Source organism: Ambystoma mexicanum, chromosome 8 (assembly GCF_040938575.1).
Source record: "Ambystoma mexicanum isolate Mex_15411 chromosome 8, UKY_AmexF1_1, whole genome shotgun sequence".
Lineage (NCBI taxonomy): Eukaryota > Metazoa > Chordata > Amphibia > Caudata > Ambystomatidae > Ambystoma > Ambystoma mexicanum.
This window is the reverse complement of record NC_090929.1, coordinates 437,490,847-437,507,104: the sequence shown is the minus strand read 5'-3', so window position 1 is coordinate 437,507,104 and position 16,258 is coordinate 437,490,847. Positions and strand designations below refer to the sequence as shown.

The window sequence follows — 16,258 nt, the reverse complement described above, 5'->3', positions numbered from 1 at the left end:
AGCCAGCCAGCAGAAAACCGTCCCTCCAAAGAAACAACATTGAAGGAGACCCAGGATGGCCCACACAAACAGCAGAGGTGATGTAGTGGTGTTGCGCTGCCCCTCTAGATGATGGCAGCTTCCTAACCCTAGGTGCATAGCCAAGGCAGCAATTCGGAATGATGGTGGTAAAATGGCACAGAAATTGTCCTAACGTGCGAAGCCCAACACAGAGGAGTTTTAAGTTAGAATTACTCTTTTGGGGGACTCTAGGGCCACTTTGTAGGGCCCCTCAACTTTTTGCTTTTCTTCCCTACTTCTTTTTGGCGGTCACAGGGACTTCTCCTGAAATCCCCCTGCCATTTACTACCCTTTTACTTAAGGGTTTCCTCAAAGGTTCCCCTTTTTACCCTAGGGTACTCGTGTGACGCAAATTTTAGGGAGTAGTTTGGTGGCCGCGATACTGTTGTTTTGGCTTCACTAAGCTATTTTAACACATTTTTAAAATTCTGCTCTCTGCCATTTTGTGTTTCTGGCCTTCCTTTGCTCAGGATGATCACAATGTAGCCTTAAATGGCAGTTCTGACCATGTGGGCTGGCCTCCATATTGGTTTAAACCGTTTTTTTATTATTATGTTTTTATTATTAAGTATATAGTTCATAAGAACTTTCACATATAACAAATAACATAACAAATATCACAATAAATATTACATATTTCGAGTGGATTGTGTCCTCCAACGTATTCCTCATCTTAGATGTATTCCATCCAGCTTTGCTGCTCTTCGGAAAATTTTTCGGCAGAGAGCGCCGTGTGTCGATGTCGTCAAGTCGAGGGTGACGTCATTGGGTGTATAAGTAGCACGCGCGGCGCCCGTTGGCTTCAGTTCCGTTTTTCCGCAGTATGTTGCTTCGGACATTCGGTGCGCCTCGAGTTCTGTCAGGAAATATAATATTACGAGAAGTAATTATGTCCTCGTCATCGACGCCGACCACGACCCCGAGATCGGGTTTTAAGAAATGCAAGTCGTGCGGCTCAATAATGTCTATCACAGACCCACACCGCGAGTGTTTGTGGTGTCTCGGGGAAGGCCACGACATGGAGGCCAGTTTGAAGTGTCAGGCGATGACGGGAAAGGCCTTGCGAGAAAGGAGAGGAAAGCTACAGGTAGGTCGGAAGGATCGGAAAGCCTCTAGCGTCGAGTCGAGACCCCATGGGGAAAATCTCCTCGACGCAAAAGGCATAGATCCAGATCTCGAAGCGATTCTCATCGCTCGTCGTCTTCGTCGAAAAAGTCAAAGAAACAACGCCATAGATCTCCCTCCACCTCGTCGTCAGACGAGTCTCCGAAAATGAAATGCGCCACAAAAAATTAGTCTTCCGAAGAGTGGGAAGCTTTTAGGGTCAGAAATGATGGAGGTGTTTGAGAAAGCAAAGCCTCAGTCCGCGCCTTCTTCGGAAGCCGGCTGGGAGCGTCATCACTCCGACACTCACGCACCCTCGAGCCCGGGTGATCGTAAAAGGAAGGATAGGGAACCTTCCAGGACGCCAAGCGAAAAACAGTTGAGTCGACCGCTCGAGGTCACCGACGCCGTCCGAGACCTTTCACACCTCGAAGGAGAAACTGTCGAAGGCCGCCTCGACGCCCTCGAAGCAGACCCTATTGACAACCACGATGTCATTGACGCCGTCGATGCCTCTATCGACGTCGACGCCGAAACCCTTGGCGCCAAAGGCTCCAACCAAGCCAGGGCAGCCAGAAAAAGAGAAAGAAAAGGTTAAACACGTAATTCCTTCAGAGCCTGGTACTACACCTCTTCCTCCTCCTCTCCCAGAGAAGGTTTTCAAGCCTCTCCCTAGAAAGGAGTTTTTCAAATCCTTGACCTCAATTTTTGAGGAACAGGAAAGATCCGAGGAGGAAAATGTACCTTTTGGATTGGAGTATGGCACCCCAAATGTCCCAGAATGCTTGATCTCAGAGGAAAGCAGAATGAGGCATTTGGTGGAGTCTTTGCACAATGCAAGTGGCATTGACACCTCTCCTGAGAATGACTTTGGTAGACCAGATCCAGGAGAGCATGCCAGTCCATCTTACCGTCAGTTAATGACCAAGGTGGTAGATTACTTGGGATGGGCTAGACCACCAGCCCAATTCGTCCAGGACGATTTAACAGACATATTGGACCATGGTCCCACTGAAGACCCAGTACTACCTTTTCATGTAGCCTTAAAAAACAGGGTGGCCAAGAATTGGGAAACTCCCGATTCTATTCCTCCGGTAAATAAATCCCTCGCATCAAAATACCGCCCAGTCAGTAGCGACCCCGGCTATCTGTCAAAACATCCAACTCCCGAGAGTTTGGTCATACAGGCAGCCACAGCTTCCAACAAACTTGCATACCCGTCTATCCCTCCAGACAGGGATGATAAGCGTGTGGATGGTTGGGCACGGAAGGTATTTTCAGCCGGGAGCATGGCATTAAAATCTGCCAACTCCACATGTGCCTTGGCAAAATTTGCGTACACTCTATGGGAGTGCATTGCAATGGCGGCGGAGCACATACCAGAAGGGGAAGAAAGGGAAGGTTTCCTAGCCATCGTTAGAGATGGAAAGGAGGCCATGCAGGAATCCCTTCAATTTGGATTGGACACTGCGGATAGTGTAAGCAGGTCCATGGGCAATAGCACGGTAATGCGCAGGTTTGCGTGGTTACGGAAGTCGGGTTTTGCACCGGACGTACAGAACCGCCTCCTGAACATGCCTTTCGACAGGTCTCACCTTTTTGGCAACACGGCTGACGAAAGCCTTGAGAGGTTGCAGACCTCAAAAGCAGCGGCAAAATCCTTAGGAGCTGCTATTAGGCAACCTCAGCCTTTTCGTGCGCAAGGGCAATCATGGAGGGGACGATCCTATCGTTATTACACCTCATACGGGAAGACGAGAGGAATGGCCAGTCAAAGGGGCCAAAGAAAGGCCACTCATGGTGAACGAGGAAAACGTGCTAAGCCAGCTCCAGCTGCAGCCTCTTTGCCATCAGCAGCTGCAACATCCGCCACAAAACCACTTTGAGGACTTGCACCACAAAACACCTGTAGGAGGCAGGCTGTCGCAGCATCTGCAAGAATGGCGAGCCATTACTTCAGATGTTTGGGCTCTAGAAATAATAGCCCAAGGCTATTGCCTTCCTTTTCTAAAGCAACCTCAAAGCAATCCACCAAGTAGACACCCGTTGAAACTTTCAAACCCGCTCCTACAGCCGGAAGTTCTAACCCTGCTGGAGAAAGGTGCTATAGAACCAGTACCTGCAGCGGAGAGGAACAAGGGTTGGTACTCCCCGTATTTTTTTATCCACAAAAAGGACGGAGGACTGAGACCCATCTTGGACTTAAGAAACTTGAACAAGTTCCTAAGGAAGGACAAGTTCAAGATGGTTACCCTTTCTCAGATCCTTCAGGACTGGTTGGTGTCATTGGACCTCCAGGATGCTTATTTTCATGTGCTGATTCATCTCACACAGAAAATACCTGAGGTTCGTAGTTGGCGACTCACACTATCAGTTTCGAGTCCTGCCATTCGGGTTGACCCCCGCCCCAAGGGTCTTCACCAAGTTAATGGTAGTGGTGGCAGCCCACCTCAGGAGAGGGGGGATTCATGTCTACCCCTACCTGGACGATTGGTTGATCAGAGCGCGCTCTGCCGAGCAAGCACTGGATCATCTGAAAGTCACCTGCCACTTCCTCCACAAACTGGGCTTCTCCCTCAATTTGAAGAAGTCACAGATGACATCTTCCCAACAGCTTCAGTACATAGGAGCTGTATTAGACACATCCTTGGGAAAGAGCTCGCCTCCCAAGTCGAGGGCTCAAGACATTCTTCAGATGGTTTCCAAATTCCAAAATGCCCAAAATCTCCAGGCTTACGACTTTTTAAGGTTGCTCGGCCTCATGGCATCCTGCATTTTTCTGGTGCCAGAGGCACGCTTGAGGATGAGATCCCTTCAATGGGCCCTAAAGACTCAGTGGTCCCAGTTCTTGGGTCAAATGACAGATCTTCTTCAGATTCTGAACAAGGTCAGACAAGACCTTTTATGGTGGACCTGTACAGAGAACATTCTAAAAGGAGAACCCTTTTGGCAACCATGGCTGGAGATCACAGTAGTTACAGACGCCTCACTCCTGGGGTCAGGAGCTCATGCCAACGATTTGACAATCGGCGGTCGTTGGTCTCTATCGGAGTCCAAACTACATATCAACCTTTTAGAGCTGAGGGCAATCAGACTAGTGCTGAAGGCCTTCCTGCCATCTGTCAGGGGAAAGAATGTCCTGATAATGACGGACAACACAGTGGCCATGCACTACCTAAACAAAAGAGGAGGCGTGGGGTCACTACCCCTGTGCAGAGAGGCAATGCAGCTCTGGTATTGGGCGATTCAGGAGGGAATCTCTTTAACAGCAATTCATCTAGCCGGGGAAGAGAATATGACGGCAGATGCTCTGAGCAGGCAGAGCAAGGTATCCCACGAATGGGAACTGGCTCAGGAAGTCATTCAAGAGATCTTTGCCCTTTGGGGAACCCCTCAAGTAGAGCTGTTTGCAACTGGGATCAACCGAAAATGCGAAAGGTATTGCTCAAGGGAATTTCCTCCGAGAGGAGCCCTGGGGGACCCGTTCGTGGTGGAGTGGAATTTCCCACTATTGTACGCGTTCCCTCCGATTCCCGTCATTCCTCACGTCATCGGGAGGCTGAGAAGGTTTCGGAGCCGCATGATCCTAATTGCCCCGGATTGGGCCAGGAGAACGTGGTACCCGGACCTTCTAGACATGTCCATCTATCCTCCAGTACGTCTTCCTCAGAGAGAGAACCTTCTCTCTCAAATGGAAAGTCAGGTTCTCCATCCACAGGTCAAAACGCTCAACCTTCATGGTTGGTATCTGAAAGGCTGAGATACAGGGATTGGAACCTTCCAGATGACGCTATGGAGGTGTTGCTTTCGGCAAGAAGGCCAGCAACAAAGTCTCTATACTGTTGCCATTGGAAAAAGTTTTGCAACTGGTGCAGAGAAAAGAATGTCAATCCTTTTCTGTGTTCTATTCCGGAAGTATTATCTTTCCTTCTGACCCTAGCACATAGAGGTCTGAATATCGGAACAATAAAAGGTTACCTTGCGGCGCTTTCCATCTTCAAGCGCTCATCGGAAGAATGCTCCTACTTCAAAATTCCTTTGATAACACAATTCATAAAAGATCTCACTAATGTGTTTCCTCCTCACCCTTTTCAAGTACCGATTTGGGATCTAAATGTGGTATTAAAATTCTTAATGTGTGCCCCTTTTGAGCCTATGCACATGTGTCCATTAAGATTATTAACATGGAAAACAGCCTTTTTAGTTGCTCTAACATCAGCAAGCAGAGTGAGCGAATTGCAGGCACTATCTTCTGGGCCACCCTATACTGTGTTCCATAAGGACAGAGTTGTGTTGAGGGTTAAACCATCATTTTTACCAAAGGTAATATCTGATTTTCATTTAAATCAGAAAATTGTTTTACCCTCATTCTATCCTCCACCTCATCCTTCTAAGGAGGAAGAAAGACTACACAGACTGGACCCTGAAAGAGCTTTAAGCTTTTACATCTCTAGGCTTTCTAGACTTAGAGTGGACAACCAGTTGTTTATAGGCTACACTGGAAGAAAACTGGGTCAATCAGTAACAAAACAAACAATTTCACGCTGGATCGTGCTTTGCATTTCAGAATGCTACAGACTAGCACAGAAAGACCCACCAGAAGGGTTAAGAGCTCATTCCATCAGAGGCATAGCCTCTTCCACGGCCCTTCAAAGAGGTGTCCCTATAAGGTCCATTTGCGAAGCAGCAACTTGGTCTTCGCTTCACACCTTCTCAAAATTCTATAACCTGGATGCTTCCCAGTTTAGGGAGTTAACTTTTGGAAAAGCAGTGCTTTATTCTGCCATCTAAAGGCATTTAAATTTTTTTTAAAAAAATCTGACCCCTCCTCCAGAGGAACTATGCAAAATACTGCTTTGGGAGCCTATCTAAGATGAGGAATATTCCTCATTGCCCTCCCAACCTACCCCTCTGTAGATTTTTTCCGGGTTATTGCCATCTCAGATCTCGCAAGGCTGATACCTGTCTGCCAGCACAATCTACAAAAACAGTACAAGATCACAGATACAAAAGAGAGGAAAAACAGAACTGAGGCCAACAGGCGCCGTGCGTGCTACTTATACACCCGATGATGTCACCCTCGACGGAGGCCTTCGAGGGACCATCGACTCGACGACATCGACGCACGGCGCCCTCTGCCGAAAAAATTTCCGAAGAGCAGCAAAGCTGGATGGAATACATCTAAGATGAGGCATACATTGGAGGAACATCCAATCGAAAGAACGTTACCAGGTAAGAAGTAACTTGTTCACCTTTCCCATCACCATAAAACAATCTAATATCACATTAATTTCATATATAAAAATCAGGTAAGAACATCAAATCACTAAAAAGATAATATCACTAGAAAATAGTTGATTTTCCAGAATTCTTATCTATATTAACTCTTTCCCTGAGGTCATCACACCAATCCACACATGGTAAAGTGCTAAATGAATCGCTTTTAATGCTGTCAAGTTTCATAACAAAAAATCCTAATAATCTCTGATAAAGGGAGCCATGCTTGCATTCTGTGAGAACATGGCCTGCTGTTTCCATTTTTCCCTCAATACTACAGAGACCTATCTTCTCTAGCAAGGTTACCTTCAGGGCTAATGGATGCCAGAACTGGTAGTTTGTTCACTCTAAGCAAAAGGCGAAATCTGCGTAACGTGGCATATAGGCATACTTTCAAATAATGTTGTGGTTCTTTAAATGTATGCACAAGGTTCCCTCCCCATCACTGCGTTATAGCTACTTAGTGTGGTCAGATGATTATAATTAGCAGACCAATCCCATCACTCCAGTTTTGATGCAAAGCTCTTCCTTAACACATGATCATCTTCATCGCCGTCTGGACACCAATCTCTTATTTCAAAGCTCTTATTTGCTAGGGAAGCAAATCTGCTGGATACATTAGCATAATTTCCCTCTCCCAGCAATTGTAGTAACGGGCTGATCGGGCCTGATCTAGATTTTAAATACAATAGGCAGTGCCTTTTCAGCGATGTAAGGCCCAATTCCAATCTAATTATTTAAATCAGGACACTAGGGCCTAATTCTAGAATTGTACTCCAACATTTGCCCTCAATAGTTTTCAGCCATGATAAATCATCCATACATAGCGCCGCCAACCCATATAGAATGGACACGCAAAATCTTTGTTTATGTATAGAGTCAAAATACCACATAATATATCCAGATACTTCTCTAATGCAGTTAGATATCATATGCGTCAAGGCTATAGCTTTCCGCTTTTTCCCAGCAATTAATGCCAAACAATTGCCTCTCAATGTTAGTTCCAGGCCCAGATATTTAAAGCAATCAACATACCCAATATTATTCCCTGCCACTTCCATCCTAGGGTTGGAGGTCTGTTTATGTGCAAAGTGCATTAACTTCGTCTTTTCATAGTTTATTTTGAATCCATAGCACTCTGCATAGTTTTGCAATTCAAGCAGGGATCTTTTGAGGCCAGAAAAAGTGTGGTCACAGAGGGCTCCCCTATATGAGTAGGGGAGCCAATATATGGCCTGTTTCACACCTCTCCCAATTTTGATAGGCTGAGTAATTGCACCTCTACTAGCCATCCTAACCTGGGCAGTTGTCCTCTTGTGCATTATTATTATTATAAAATGTATATGTAGCGTGTTTACAAATAGGCTGCACCCCCGCGTGCCCGCGCGTCTCAATGCTACTGCAAGCAGCGACTAGACGTGTGCTCCGTAGTTCGCTACTCTGTTGTCCTTGTTCCTGGACCTCCTAATTCCATTCCCATTACCCTCTTCCTTCCTCCTTGTTTCCCGGACTCGTTTGCTGTGTGCTTACCTTCTTCGCTCCTGGATCCCGGAGTGTCTGAATCCTGGAGCTTTGAACGCACGCTGGAGCCAGAAGAGGCTCGCGCGGGCTTATACAAGACCAGATCCGTGCGTAAGAAGACACCGCACAAGAAATCCTGCAAGGATCGCTCCCAGGTGAGAAAGGGGGAATTCCGTGACACACACAATGGGTCGTACTTGAACCTCTCCTAAATCCCATTTGAAATATATTGTATTGTATTGTACGGATATTTAATAAAGATCAAACAAAGACCGGTAAGGGCATCCAGGCGCTGTGTGGGAAGCAAGAGGAAAGAGCCAGCACGAGTAGTAAAACAAAAAAGTCTTCAATTGCTTGCGAAAGGAGAGAAAGTGGGGAATAGGCCTGATCGCAACCGGGAGAGCGTTCCATAAGGTAGGATCAAGCACATAAAACAAACTTCCCCCAGCCCGTGCTAGATGGATTCATGGGATGCAGAGCAAGGAGAGGCTAGCCGACCGGAGGGCCCGGCAAGGCTGATACATAATCAACTTGGATTGTAGAAATTCCGCTCCCTCTTTAGGAGTTGCTCGATACACTAGGCAAAGAACCTTACATTTAATGTGGCTTTGTACAGGAAGCCAATGAAGCTGATGCAGGAGTACCTGAGGATGAGCCAGTCTAGGTACCTTCAAGGTCAGACGAGCTGCTGAATTCTGTAGAGTTTGTAGCCGCTGAATCAGAAATTTGGGCTGGTCTAAATAGATTCCATTACAATAGTCAATGGACCCCATAATGGAAGCAGCGACAATTTTAGATCTTGATTCATGTGAATGTTTTAAGTTTAGCAAACCCAGTTTGACAGATGGCCGAGACCTGGGCAGATCTAGATCCTAAAGACATGATTTTGATGCCCAGACTTCTTACTGTCGTAATAGGTACGGGGCTGAGGCCAACCCAACCCAATTATGGATCGTACCCACTTCTCCAGACCATCCAAAACAAATAAAGCAAAAAAGAACTCTGAGACATCAAGCATCGCAAGGAGCCTGAATTTCCCGGGTAAAGATCTCTTACCCTTCTTGTAAATGGGAACCAAAATATAACTAAGCCAGGGGGAAGGTATAGTCGCCTCTTCACAGACCTTAGTATGGACTAATTATAACAATTCTGCCCAGAAGTCAGGGCAACTCTTCAGGACAGTATTAGAAATACCATTAGGGCCCGTAGATCTGGATTCTTTGAGTCTGTGAATGTTTGCTTCAATAACCCCTGATCGAAGACTAGGTATCACTAGGTTGAATCTTTCCCTAGGGTGGTTTTCTTCCACTGAGAGATCTTTAGGTGCCTTAAATGTATCGCTGATGTAATGTACCCAGACATATTCCCCAATGCAATAACCACAAAGGTGGTTGCCACATGCCAATGCCAAAGGTAACTTGTTTACCTTTAGGGGAATTAAATGACCAAAATAATTTCCACATTTTTCTTGTGTCTTTAGTTTTGATTACCGAAATTAAATACTGCCAATGAGCATTTCTATGAGAGAAGAGCCATCCCTTAACCCATCTCCTATACCTATTTTCTACTTGACTGGATTCTTGTAATGCATCACGTGGTGAGTGGGCCATTTTCTTAATACGTGGAAGCTCACTTCTCATGGCCCTTTTTGCGTCCTGTACGGTTTTATCGTAGTGTAGCTTACCACTAGGGTTAGACCAGAGTGGATAGTACCCTTTCGGGGTGGTCCGCTTGATCATATTTCCTCTTACCCAAGCCTCTATTCCATCAACATCTAAGCATACTACTTGATCCAACAGGGATGCCGAATTTAAAATGACACACCTGCTCGCTTTCTCTAAATCTTTCTGCGTCCAGGTTATTCTATTTCCCCCAGGATTGATTACAAGATCACCAACCAAGCTTTGATCACTCTGCGAGTTCCAGCCCGCCATGCGTAAGAGTGAGAATGGTATGGTCGCTGAATTTGTTTACATTCACATCTAGCTTCATAACGTAAGGTACAGAAGATTTGTTACAGACAAAAAAAAATCCAATGTAGAAGCTTGAGAGCCATTTTTTTCAAGTGCATTTACCAGGCCTATCACCAATCACTCGGCCATTAAGCATAAAACTATTCCATTTAAGCAGCGTCTCAGTCCATGCATTACCCTTCTGTGTGACGATGTTAGAAGCCATTTCAGGAGTACAATTTATATATATAATCAGTTTCAAGTATTTCATATTTGCAGCACCACCGAGCATTAAAATCTCAACCTATTAATTATTACTGCCTGAGCCCTCAAGGCGTCAACTTTGCAAATTGCTTCCACAACAGATTCCAAAATAAAGTCACTACATTGGAGGCCCGGTGGATCATAGATGTTCATTATAGTAACATTCAAATTACTATTCAGGAGGCATACTCTCACATCTAACATAAAAGGATTTTCTCTTCTAGGCATAATTCTTGTAGCATTTATGCAGTTTTTCACGCCAATAATAAGTCCCCCATTGGAGCGGCTTCTGGATCCCTTTTAGCTATAACTTGAAAAATTTGATATCCTTCTATGTTAACCTCGGAGAGCAGCCAGCTCCTGTAAAAGGAATACATTAGCCGGTCAAGTGGCACAGCGAGTAGAGCACTCGCTTTGGCATCCGTGCAGAGCCTGTTAACGCAGGTTCAAATCCCGGCAGGGCCAAACTCAGCCTTTCATCCTTCCGAGGTCGATAAATGAGCACCACACATCGAGCACCACACACCGTGGGTAATAATAAGCAGCGCTCAGATACCTGAGGGTTCGTAGCGCTATATAAATGCCTAATTATTATTATTTTATTATCATTCTGAAGCAACAGTTTTAACAAGCCTTCTTTGTCCAACAAATGGGTAAACCCACAAGTATTCCATGAGTTTATCGTCCAATTTAATTTTTTAGGCACATCCCTTTGATCACTGTTGTGAATCAACCAAGTCAAAACTACCAGAAAGTTTTCTTATAGGGTGTTAAAGTTACTCTTATTTATTTTATTACCAGCAGGTTTCAGAGTCTCCCACAGGTTCCCCCATGACCTGGGCCAGGGCAGAAAAGGGGGGGGGGGGGGGCTACAATTTCCAATACTGCATCTAACTCCTATCCAAGTTTGCAATCTCTGTTTTCATATGATCTCACCAAGTTAGCAGTTTCAATCGTAGAGCAAACAATTCGACTAAATTGATACTGAGTATTTTTAATCAGTTCAATAAAATCAAAGTCTCTCGTGTCCAAAATTCTCGAAGGTAGAATCCTCTAGTTTGGTTTAAAAAGTCTGATCTGTTAATATTAGGCTTACATTTAGTTACGCCTTGTGATATGTGTTTAATAGTGAACACTGGGTCGCTGTTACTTGCCATCATCTCAGCTATTTCATCTTTGTTTTTTCTTATTATGGTGGAGGGTCTAATTGACAACGACTCACCAGTTTTAGTTGGTATCAAGGGCTCTATCAAACGTACTTGTACGGTATTAGCCATAGAATCGGAATCAAGTTGTTCACTAATTACTGCTGGTAAGTTCCCCACAGACTCATTTTGACTTCTATCACTTATCAGCCAACTTGTTAGAATACCTTTAGATCTTATATTATTTTTCTTCTTTCTACTTGCCTTATTATTCTTCTTCTTACAAGGACTAGGTCCTGCTATATTGACAAGCCGTTATTTCTTGATCTGGGAGTGAGAATGTATTGACGGTTTTGGTGTTTCTTTAGTCTTCGTTGTTTCCTGGTTAGGAATATGGTAGATGTTTCACCGACTACATCGTCGTGTTCCACATGTACAAGACTTACTAGGCTTTCATTCTCCGATCTTGACGCCAAGATGGATGAATGTCACTGCTGTTATGCCAAACTATATGCTTGTGTTTCAGTAGCAGCAATGAGATCGTCCAAATCTTTATCTCTGACCTCAGAGTTCGATTTTTGTTTAATATTCAATGCTCTCGCAACCTCATCCAGTATTTTCCCACTTAAACGCAGCAACATTTTCATAGCAAACTGTAACACTTGCACGTCATCATCTGATGTCACCACATCAGGAACTGTTTTTAACATACTAGAATCCTCACTTGCAGGGCACAGATTAGGTGTAACAGTCTTTGTGCCCCATTAGCATCTGTTGGTGGTATGAATGCAGCATCAGAAACTACATTATCAATCACACTTCGCATGCTAGTTCTAGTTCCTTCAAGCACATCAGATCCCGATTGTTTATCTGTTGCGAGAGTGTCACGGAGAGTGTAACATAAGGCCAATAAAGAATTATTGTTAACAATGGCCACAAGCGAGGGATCGGTAATGTCTGCAAAATTGTTACTCTCAACACATTATTTTTGTGGTGGATTCGTGCCACTATGCTTGGGAATTACTATGGGTTGAGTCACTGATTCCACAGGAAAAAAGAATATAAGGGTGCCAGCAGCCCTGTTTGTAGGTAAAGTTTTCCACTGGGAGCTAGTCACCTGGTGGTTGGATTTATGACCCTTGGCACGGGAGCGAATAGCAGAGGAAGCTTGATCTTTTTTATAAGGAGCATTGTTCTGCAAATTATAATTATTTGCTTTAGACCTTAACTTGCCTGGCATTGCTATAAGGGCTCACCCCGTTTTAAGGAGAAAGAAAAGGTGGCACGTCAAATGCAAGTTAAAAAGAGAATAGAACTTGCTCAATAAAAGCCGCTGCACGTGTTGAAGGGCAGGAAGTGGGCTATGGAATTGCCCTCCAAACCACACTCCCACAACTTCCCTAAAGCTGCTAATCGACACATTGTTCTTATTCCACTTTAACATGAGCTTTTGCACAATTATACTGAAGACTTGTCAGCTTATTTTAGTCATATTGCCAGAGATGGAAGTCAACTCGATACAGTGGTCAGCAAGTATCGTAAACAAGGAAGGGGGCTGTGGAATTAAACGCCAAACCACAGTCCCACAACTTCCCCAAAACGGCTGAATAAAATATTGCACTTACTCTGCAGTGGTAGCGACCATTGCACGATTATACTAAAGTCATGGCAGCTTGGTGTAGTCGACCAAAAACAAACAATAGGCTTTGAAAGTTTCAAAGAGCTGTTTGGGAGCGTCGCTGAAATGCAATGCCTCCTAAGTGTGTAAACAGAATGAGCATGTTAAACAGCCGTAAACACTGGTTGTGTGACCATGTGCTTGATAATGACTAGTGACCTTGTCAAAAGCTTTAAAATCTATTACCTTGGCCCTGCTCTATATAACCAACCCAACCTGATCGGTCGCCTGCATACTGGAGGGGTTGGCAAGGTACAGGGAGCTCTCCTTCAAGGTAAATCTATGGAAATCACTGGCTTACGTGGTCGGATAGTTGCCGGGAGTGGAGAGGAATTATGTGAGGGGGTTGCCATTCCAGATACAAGACAACTTCTTTAGATACCTAGAGGTTCAGTTGTCCTGTCACTATGCAGAGCTCCTCCCCAGGAATCTTCTTCCGCTATGGGCGGCGGTGCGGAAAGACATGGAAAGGTGGGCTAGACTAAAACTTACATGGATGGCACGATTACATTGCATTAAAATGGTGATACTGCCCAAGTTCCTATTCCTATTTCAAATGCTCCCAGTGAATGTTCCCAAATCTTTCGTTGCTGTGAAAGCAGCCCTAATAACATTTCTCTGGGTGGGGGCCAAACACAGGATTGCCTATGCGACATCGATACTCCCGAATGAAGAGGTGGGGGGTTTCCCGGATCTTTACACCTATTATGGGCCTTGCCCAGCTCCTATTATAGGCCTTGCCCAGCTCCTTGTACCTTGCCCAGCTCCTTGTACCGGATGGATCACATGTACCCACACACTGACAAGCAATGGGTGCCGCTGGACAATGCAGTTCTGACCCCAGTCTCCATGGGGGAATGTCTCTGGGTGCCAAGGTCTTGCATCCCGAGGAGAGTTTTGTGCCACCCTATCCTTGAAGTCTTGTGGAGCCTATGGAGGGAGGTGGGAGAATAGATGGCTAACCACGTGGCCTTCCCCCCTAAACTGTATTTGGGCCCCACATCTGAGGGACGAGATCGAGGAGCCCTGGCAGGGTTGAGCCAGGCTAGTCAAATGGGGGAAGGTGGGGGTCTTTATCACGCTGGAAAGGTTGGAGGAGTGTCTGAGGATGGGGAAACTCTAGGTATTCTGGTATCTCCAGCTCAAAGGGGTGTTGACAGGAGTACCAGGGGGGAGAACCTGAGAAGGGGGTTGACAGATTTTGAGCAGCTCCTGGTGATGGAAAGGGGCCAGTCGCACGACTATATAGGACAATTCCGCTGTCGAAATCCAGGGATCCACTCGCAGTTAGAACTAGGTGGGGGGAAGACTTTGGGAAGCACATTGACACCGCTCTATGGGTCTTGATTTGTAGGAAAGCCACTCTCGTGCTACGGCCTCCCTCCAATATAGGCATCAATCCCTGAAGCTACTGCATAGATGGCACTACCCCATGGTGGTGCTGGCAAAGATAGGGAGGGGGCAAGACCCACGGTGCTGGAAGTGTATCCGGGCAAGAGGGCACTATGGCTATATGTGGTGGGGTTGTCAAAAGGCCCAAGCCTACTGGAGAGATGTTTTGTCCTGGTTTAAGGAGTGGACGGGATACACCGGGCGTTCTCGCCATGGTTCGTCCTTTTCGGGGTTCAACGGGGGAAGAGGAAGAAGAGCCGGGATATGGGCACATGGTGCAGGTAATATTGGTAGCAGCTAGATGCTGCCTGGCCCAGGTGTGGAAAAGCTTACACCTGCCGGCGGAAAAGGAATGGGTGGGGAAGGTGTGTGCTATATACGATATGGAGTTTGATGCATTTGTTGGACGAATCCCAGTCCAATATCGAAAGCCAGTATGAACAGTGAACGCTGTTAAGGGGAGCTGCCTCAATGGAGTGAGGATGGTAGGGCCGGGTGGGGGTAGGGAGGTAAGCCTCAGCTGGAGCACAGGAAGGCCACATGAAGGGGACAGCCCTGGGTGCTGCTGCTGGGAAGTGATCCCTGTGAACTGGCAGACATGCTGAGCACCAAGGGAAGTAGGAGTTAAAGGCACGTGGGTAGATGAAATGTACACCATCTGCTGCATGAGGGGGTGAGGTAAGTGTGGGGGTGAGGGAGTGGTAGGGGTAGGTGGTAGGTTAGGGATGTGTGGGCAGGGTGGGTTCAAGGGGAATTGTGTTCATTGTTGACAATGTACTTTCTGAAATGACAATAAAGTTCAATTTTGAAAAATACTATCTATTACCTTGTGCAACAGCGTTGAAGACTGGCAAGGCGCTCACGAGATAGTAGTTTTAGATCAGCAGGAGATTCGCAGCACTGAACTGTGCCCTTTTCCCGGAATACTTGAACACTGAAACACTTGCCACGCTTCTGCTTCGCTTTCGCCAGGAAGCAAGATTTTATAAGCGCACATCCACGTCCTTAAAGGGCCAGGCCAGATAGTAGGCAACGCTGTAGAATGCTGTAGCAATCAGTCAAAAAGGCTCCCACACCGAAACACTTGTCGCACTTTTTACACCAATGTAGGTCCCTGAACTCTCCCTCTCACTTCCTGGGGGAGTGGAGGTGGGTGTCTTGGGTGAGTGGCAGTCCTACTGACCAACCAGTATTATTGGACATCTGAACTTTTGCCCCCTGCACTCTCTAGTCATTGTTGGCTTCGCCTTTGGCGAGCTCCTTTTTGCAGTGGTACTTAAGCCCATACCTGGTCCCTACTTACTTCCTTTACTCTTTCATGCTGCTACTTGGAGGAAGCAGGGGTGTCGACCTGCTGAAGATGTTTTTACTGCCTTTTCCTAGCGTTTTTTTTCCTGTTTTATTAATTTTTTTATTGTTTCGGTTTACAAAACCATACACATTTAGTACAAAAGTTATAAAAGTATCACATTAAAATCTGTAAAACCACATTAGATATATTCAATTGATTCAGATACAATTCATAAAATACATGTAATCTAATACAAAACTTTCCTTTGGCTAAAACCCGAATATAAAAGATTAATCTAACATATTTTATATTGTTTTAATAACCCTCACAATTGCTAAAATAAGCGACTTTTGGTTGCCAGCCAGGAGGCATCTCCACAATATTTCACTGATACATGTGTCAAACAAACCCTTCCAACCGGCGACATCTAATAAAATGGGTTTCTTCACACTACAATAGGAGATGCTTCCAGTTTTCCAGTTTGACTAGTATTTTACAAAGGCAACACATTCCACCACTGCCGTGGAAGCCTCTTCCAGGTACCATGAGATTCAGCGTACATAAGTTAAAATGA

At 45.5% G+C, this 16,258-nt stretch overlaps 1 protein-coding gene across 2 annotated transcripts in view; it reads left to right on the top strand.

The window, feature by feature from the left end:
• Nucleotides 1-16,258, top strand: part of UBE4B (ubiquitination factor E4B) — a 2,401,822-nt gene that overhangs the window by 2,123,037 nt on the left and 262,527 nt on the right. The window lies entirely within an intron of this gene.